The sequence below is a fragment of the Lactuca saligna genome, chromosome 4 (genome assembly GCF_052625555.1).
Source record: "Lactuca saligna cultivar CGN05327 chromosome 4, ASM5262555v1, whole genome shotgun sequence".
In the NCBI taxonomy this organism is placed as follows: Eukaryota; Viridiplantae; Streptophyta; class Magnoliopsida; order Asterales; family Asteraceae; genus Lactuca; species Lactuca saligna.
Genome location: NC_136420.1, coordinates 160,325,838 through 160,334,073, shown reverse-complemented (window position 1 = coordinate 160,334,073; position 8,236 = coordinate 160,325,838).

Below are 8,236 nucleotides of genomic sequence, written 5' to 3'. Positions count from 1 at the left end.
TTAGAAGTGTTAGATTAATAACTAATAACAAAAAGTTAACAAAAACCACAATACTTGTATCTCCGATTAGAAAAGACATAACAAAGAGCAAAAAACTGTGTCTCAAACGAAAAAACGTGCGCCATAACACGCCATAATGCGCCATGGCATGTCATATCACGTCTTGCCACACACCACGCCTAACAGCAACGTTATGAGGCTTTTTGTAACGGCGAAGTCACACCTCACGCCATGGCGCGCCTTTTAGAACACTGATAAAAACTAGAGAAGACAATATGCCATATAGGCTTAAAAACGAGAGCATAAACTGCAAGGAAAAGATGTAACCACTAAGGAAAAATAGAAAACTGTTAACTAGGCAAAGACTTATTTAAACAACGGAAAGTAAAAATAAACTACTAGAGGCATGCTTTGCACATGCATGCATGACACGAAGAATGAGAGTAGAAGAGTAATTGTGTTTCCAATTCAATATTCCCTCTCAACACAAGGTTCCACCATATCCATTTTGTCACAGAATTCAATTAGCTTCTTGTTTGTCAAGCTTTTAATAATAAATTTGTCATACTTCAAATCAATTTCTCCTTTTAGAACTTTTTCAAGAACAAAATGATAATGAACTTCAATGTGCTTGGTTCGGGTGTGAAAAGTTGGATTCTCAGCAAGATGTATGGAAGACGCATTATCACAAAAAATATGAATGCTATAATCGACCACCTAGTTCAAATCTTGCAGGAGCAGCATAAGACAAATACTCTCTAGGGCTGATATTACACTCGAACCCAGCATGAAAACATAACCCATAGTTGAGCGATGGGTGTTTACATCTCCTGCGTAATCAACATCACAATAACTTGATATTGTGCAGTCTTTCTCCCTCTTGAACCTAACTCCATATTTAAAGGTTGTTTTGATGTACCTCATTACTATATAAATGGCATCAAGGAGAGGCTTCCTAGGATTTTGCATATACCTACTTAAAACACTAACCACAAATGCTATATCGGGTCTTGTTAGACTGAGATAGATGAGACTTCCTATAATATTTCTATACATTGTGGTATCTTCTAGTTCTCTTCCCATACTGGCACATAGTTTCACATTAGAGTCCATAGGTGTCACAACATCTTTACACTCTAGCATGCTAAATCTCTCTAACAGATCAGTAGCATATTTTCGTTGATGCAACACTATATCGTCATCTTCATAGTTTACATCCAACCCTAGAAAGTGTTTCAGCTTGCTAAGGTCCTTCATATGAAAACGAGTGCTCAAGTTCTCTTTCAATTGTACAATATGTTCATCAAGATCGCCTGTAATAATCTAGTCATCAGCGTACACCAGTACCACTGCCACTTTGTTTCTAATTTTCTTCACAAAGAGACTCGCATCAGCCATGGTCATGGAGGGATTTCTTGAGCTTACACACGTTATGCTCGAGAAACTAACCTATCTTGCCAAACCATGCCCTTGGTGACTGTTTAAGTCTATAGAGAGATTTCTTGAGCTTACACACGTGATTGAGAAACTTCTTACTTTCAAAACCTCTGGTTGCTCCATGTGTTTTACATGGTCAAGATCGCCATATAAAAATGCACTGCTCACATCCATCTACCACAGATTCCAACGCTTATTTGCTGATAGGGCTAAGAGAACAAGTATACTAGTGAGTTTGGCTATTAGATTGAAAGTGTCCCCATAATCCAAGCCATATTGTTGAGAGAATCCATAGGCTACTAGGTGGGCTTTGAATCTCTCTATAGTACCATCTGCTCGATATTTTACTTTGTATACACGGAGCGGTAATGAAAAAGGCATCGGATGGGATGACTCTATCTACCTTTTTACATGAAATGGATTTCACATCACTGGTCCTTGGAACCAATTCCCAAGTTTCGTTTCTCATTAGGGCTACCACTTCTTCTATCGCTTTGACCCCCTCCTGTTTTGTGTGTTCTTGATCAGACGAATCTGGTTCAACAACATTGCTTTCAACTATTTTAGTATTAGCATATCTAGGGTTTAGCCTTCTGAGTCTGGTAGATCTTCTAGGGGTTGTCGCTTCAACGTTCTCATCGGTGACATTGGTTTGATTAAACACACTGGTTTGCCATGGTTGTTGGTTTTGTACTTTAATTTCATTATCTTCAACTACAATCTCTTTTTCATCAAGATTGAAGCTAACTTTAAAAGACTCTAACTCCCCCTTAAGTTGTTCAGAATCTGGTAGGATTTCATGGTTTGTTGACCACCATGATGATGTTTCATTAAAGACAACATTTCTTGACACATAACATTTCACGGCGAATGGATCACAACACCACCATTCTTTTCTTTCCTGATGGTACCCTACAAATATGCATTTAGTAGCTTTTTTTTCCATCTTGTGACCAAGATGCCCTGGTATAAACACATAGCATACACATCCAAAAACTTGGAGATGGCTTACATTTGGCTTGACATTCATCACTCTTTAGAATGGATACACATATTGCATACCTTGATGAGGAATTATGTTGATAACATAAGCAGTTGTTCTCATAACTTTAGCCCATAAACACCCAAGGATTTTTTTGTCATGTATCATACTTCCATATATATCAACAAAATGATGATTTTTTCTTTCAGAGACCCTGTTCTGTTGTGTGGTGCTGGGACATGTTAAGTGTTTTCCAATCTTATGTGCCTTTAGGTAGTTAGCAAACTCAATTGCAAGATATTCCCCACCATTATCTAAACGAAGGCAATGTATAATCTTTTTGACCATTCTTTCAGTTTCATCTTTAAAGTCTTTGAACTTGGAAAAAGTCTCAGACTTCTCTTTCATAAATTATACCCATACATAATGTGAAAAATCATCTATAAAGGTCACCATATACTTTATACTTTTAATTGATGGTTGTTTGACTGGTCCGAACAGATCAGATTGCACCAATTCCAAAGGAGCTTTAGGTTGATAGCTTGATCTTTCATATAGTTGTTGATGAGCCTTCTAATATTGACAACCATTACATACAATATCTTTTCTCACTTTTATTTGTGGTAAAACATTAACCATTTTCTTCTTCATCATTAAATCAAGCTTTTCATAGTTGACATGGCTCAAATGTATATGCCATAAGTCTACATTCTGGTTCTTTTTGTCTTGTCTACATACGTTGACTCGGAAGAGAGAACATAGATGGACTCACACTGATGTCCTTATAGGATTGTTGTTGATGGATTATGAAATTGCTTGTAAGTCTTGATGTCATCAGGACCAAGCAATACAAAGTGTTAGGCTAAAGTTAATTGTGATACAGAAATCGAATTATTCTTCATAACATATTTATGATTCTTCTCTCTCGATGACCCTTCTTTGAGAAATTGACAAGACTTCTTTTCTGAATCTTGACTTTTATGTCTTTCTGAGTAATGCTTTTGGACATAGCTTTAGTTTGACCTGAATTTTCCTTTCCCCTTCCCTCTTTCCACATACAAGGCCTCTTCTTCTATTTTTACAAATACAATTATACAACATGCATTTCTTTCGCTAAAGCTTCTTGTCTTGCTAACAGATTCTCGAACTCAGTAAGAGATGGTTGTGTTGGCCATCCTTGGATCGCAACAATAAAACTTCTAAATTCTGGTTTTAGGCCATGAATTAGGATACATTTCATCCTTGTTTCACCAATTCGCGCCTCTAATCAAGTTTCATAATTTTTATGCATATAGTTTTGACTTTGTGGAAAATTTGAGGAATAGTCATGTCATGCTATGATACCAAAAGAAGTTCGTTCTCTAGAAGCTGGAGTTTAGTTTCATTCTTCTTTGAGAATAATACAAACAATGTGTCCCTTGCTTCCTTTGGGTTCACCACGTCTCTGATATGTTTGATCAAATCTTCTTCTACCATTGTCTTCAAAATGAACATAACTTTGCCCACCTTGATCTTCCATTTCTGTAAAACATCATTGTTGTCTTCCACTTCAGGTTGAATTGTCTCAACACCTTTTTCAACCTCCCACAGATCTTGACCTTGCAAATACGATGCAAGTGGACCACGTATTGTGATTTTGATTGCTGAGTCTCTTCACACCACCAACAACTTAGAGTTCAGCAATGGATTGGCTTTGATACTAGTTTTTTAACTTAAAGATAAGCTATGTATCTTGTACAAAACAAGAGACACAAAATTATATGTAGAAGAGAGATAATTACACAACACTAAGGTGTTGTTTGTTTTTCCGAAGTGAAACTATCTGAAGTCTGCAGACCACCTCTGCAGCCATCTGCAGCAGAAAAGGTGGACCAAAGTGCTGCAGACTGTAATGAGAAGCGTGTTTGTTTTTTTAACGTCTGCAAGCTGCTGCAGATATTAAAAAATTTAAAACAAAGTAATTTAATAAACCGAAAATAGTTATTTAATACCAAAAATTTAATAATTGTAGTCTTAAAACATTGAAATAAAGTTCAAACATCCAAATTAGTCTTACAATAACATTTTTAAATAAAAATCATACAACCAAACTTTAATAATTCTCATTCCATATTTTGCATCAATTGTTCGCCAATTTCATTCTGTATGTAACTGGGTCATATATTCACGGTCCGTTGCAGTACCATGTGTTGGAATCTCATCTTCATCATTATCAACGACTGCATTGTTATTCAGAACCGAGACATTTGCTTCATCATATCGTGCAAAATACTCATCATGTAGTCCCTCTCTTCTTATAAAATTATGAAGCGCAAACCATGCTAGGGTAATGTTTCGTTGTGTAACCAACAAGAATTGTGACATCCTCTTCAATATAGGGAATCGTTCTTTCAAGACACCAAAAGCACGCTCAATGACATTATGAAGTTTTGCGTGTGCATGGTTAAATTTTTCTTTATTCTTTAATGCATGTCTTCGACGAAAATCTCCAAGCCAATACCTTACATTACGGTATGGTGCCATAAAACCTCGAATGTTTGCATAGGCGGCATCACAAAGATGATATTTTTCTGTAAAAAAAAAAAAACAAAAAAAAAGATTTATTTTTCAAACTAAGATAAAACTATTTAAATAACCATAAATTTACCTGATGGTGGAAGCGGAAATGGTGCATGTGGATTTGCTAATGCTTATGATAAAATTCTAGAATCGTGTGTTATCCCTTCCGAACCGGCCACAACAAATGTAAACATCATGTTGAAGTCACATATTGCCAATTCGTTTTGGTAACAATCGTCTTTTCCCCTACTTCTATATAAATATCATTTGTTTGCAGGGACAACAACATGTATCAAAGTGCCATCAAGTGCACCAACTGCTCCTTGGAACATCCGCCGTAGCCTCTATTATGTCCCGGAATGTTTGGATTTGGATTAAAAGAAGTTGGTACTATAATGTCATGTGCGAAAAGCAACATTTTGTCCAACACATCATGAAAAAACTTATGAATTATTTTCTTTGAGTGTTGAAATCTCCGCTTGATAATCACATAATGTTGGTTATGACCAATCATCATCAAAAACATTGTCATCTTCTCCTCAACTGACACATGTTTGCTATCCTTTAACGCGTAGTTTACTGTAAATTGAGAACATAGTCAGACAAATGATTCACGGGACATGAGTAGAACTTAAAGACATTGTAGAGGATTACGGTGAAGTAACTCTAACGTAAATTCATGTCATGTCATTTCCGAATCGTTTCCCCGCACTCGTTTGACACCCCTCTTCCAAAAGTAGCGGACGTACAAGTACATTAGAATTATGAGTAGTATCTTTTTATCGTGATCCATTACGAACCTATTAATCAACAAAACATAACATAACATAAGATTCAAGTACCAAAAAAAACATAAATCTCCAATACCAAAAACCATAACATAAAACTCAAATACCAAATAACATTATATTCAAATACCAAATAACATAACATAACATAAATCTCAAGTACCAAATAACATACGATTCAAGTACCAAAAAAATAAAATTCAAGTACCAAATACTACAAATAACATCCAAGTAGCAAATAACCAAAAAACATAACCATATAGTTCCAAAACAAGCAAATAAAACCTAAACAACTCAAACACATAAACTTAACAAACAATCTTTCCATCCTTTAGAACTCCTAAACTTGTAGTTGTCATCTCGATCCATCCTCTTAGTATCTTTGGATCATTGGGCAAATTACCCATATCTCTCTTATATTCATGGTCCCTCCAAAAATGTGATACACAACAAATCGTAGAGGGTCTACTGGGCCTAACTCGAGCAACTCAAGCTTCTCTAAATCATCAGTAGTAATAGAAGCTTTAGGCGAGGCACACAAAGGTGGATCAAGTGAGGCACTATGAACTCGAGGTCTAAGAGTTGAGGGTTTAGCTCTTTTGTTAGGGTTACCAGAAGGTGAAACAGCAGAAGGTGAAGCAACAAAAGGTGGTTGTTGAGTAAAATGCGCACTAGTATGATTGGAAAAATAATCGTCTTTATCTATGTTAATGGAAGGGGCGTCCATAAGCTTTAGTGGTGCGACATGGAAAAAAGATTATCCCTATCCCGATGGTGTTTGGGATGTGGCATAACTGAGATTACCAGATGCACTGTTTCCATCAAAGAGTTCTGCACAAAGCTATGGAAACAACAATGGGACGGTTTTCAAAGAAGCGACTTTCGGATGTGCCTAAATCCAATCAATATAACAAAACTAATATAAGAATTAATGGCAACTATATAAACAATATACATATAAAAATGTGTGTGTATATATATATATATATATATACCTTTTTAAAGTCCTCCCACTCCTCATTTGTTAAGTTAAAAGTATTTGTTTGTGGATTGTAAAAGTTTTCACTTTTGCTTTTTAAGTATAACCATCCTGTGTATTTGGCTTTAAGGTTATCATATGTGTTTTTTAATTGTCGTTGATTCAAATCCACGCCATACTTCTCCTTAATGGTTGTTCCTAACTTGTGCCATGATTGTTTATGCAAACTCAAATCTTTTCTACCCACGGTTTGTACTTCTTCAATACAAGTGAGCAATAAGCATTTTGTTTGCTCATTGGTCCATGTATTTTGATCTCCTATTGCTAATAACACACACACACATACACACACACACACACACACATATATATATATATATATAATACATACTTTAGCAACAAAGATTAATCATATTTCAACATAATCAACAAATAAGTTTAACATATTCAACAACAATGCATCATGAACGAACAAAAAAAACCATATAACCAAAGATTATACAACACAATCAACAAAAAAGTTTAGCATATTCAACATATTTAAGCACAAACTTGCATATAAGCATAAACTTGATCTCCATTCAACAAATACAAGTGATAACAATTGAGCAAATAAATTAAAAAAAAAATCCATTTCAACAAAGATTTTACCAATGATTATTCAAATCTCATCAACAAATTTTTTCTGTTGAAAGAATGAAAAATGTATTGAATTAAGAAATTAAATCAATCAAATAGCAAATAATAATTTCTTAAAAAATCTTTCATATTTATACATGGTAAAAAGACATGTTTTCATTACATCAAAGATGGTTCATTCAATTCAGCCTATCATTACTAGGGATGTCAACGGGGGCAAACGGAACGGGGATTGCATCTCCTAACCCCGCCCCCAAAATTTTCTCGTTCTCCCACCCCCACCCCCGAAATCTCCATCCTTTCCACCCCCGCCCCCGCCCCCACCCCCGATTGATTTTAAGCTAACTTATTTGGGCTAAAATAAGTTCTTGTTTGGGCTAAAAGAAACTATTTTTTGCATAACAAATAGATATTTATAACATAATTTTACATGTTACAAACAACTTAAAAACATGTTTTTTGTTGAATTTTTGTACGTAAAAATCATTTTTTTGTTTATTATACTTATATAATTAACACGTGTCAATTTATATAATTTATTAACGGGCCCCCACGGGGGTTTCGGGACGGGACTACCAACCCCCGCCCCCGCCCCCGATTGATTTTGAGCTAAAATAAGTTCTTGTTTTGGCTAAAAGAAACTATTTTTTGCATAACAAATAGATATTTATAACATAATTTTACATGTTACAAACAACTTAAAAACATGTTTTTTGTTGAATTTTTGTACGTAAAAATCATTTTTTTTGTTTATTATACTTATATAATTAACACGTGTCAATTTATATAATTTATTAACGGGGACCCCACGGGGGTTTCGGGACGGGACTACCAACCCCCGCCCCCGCCCCC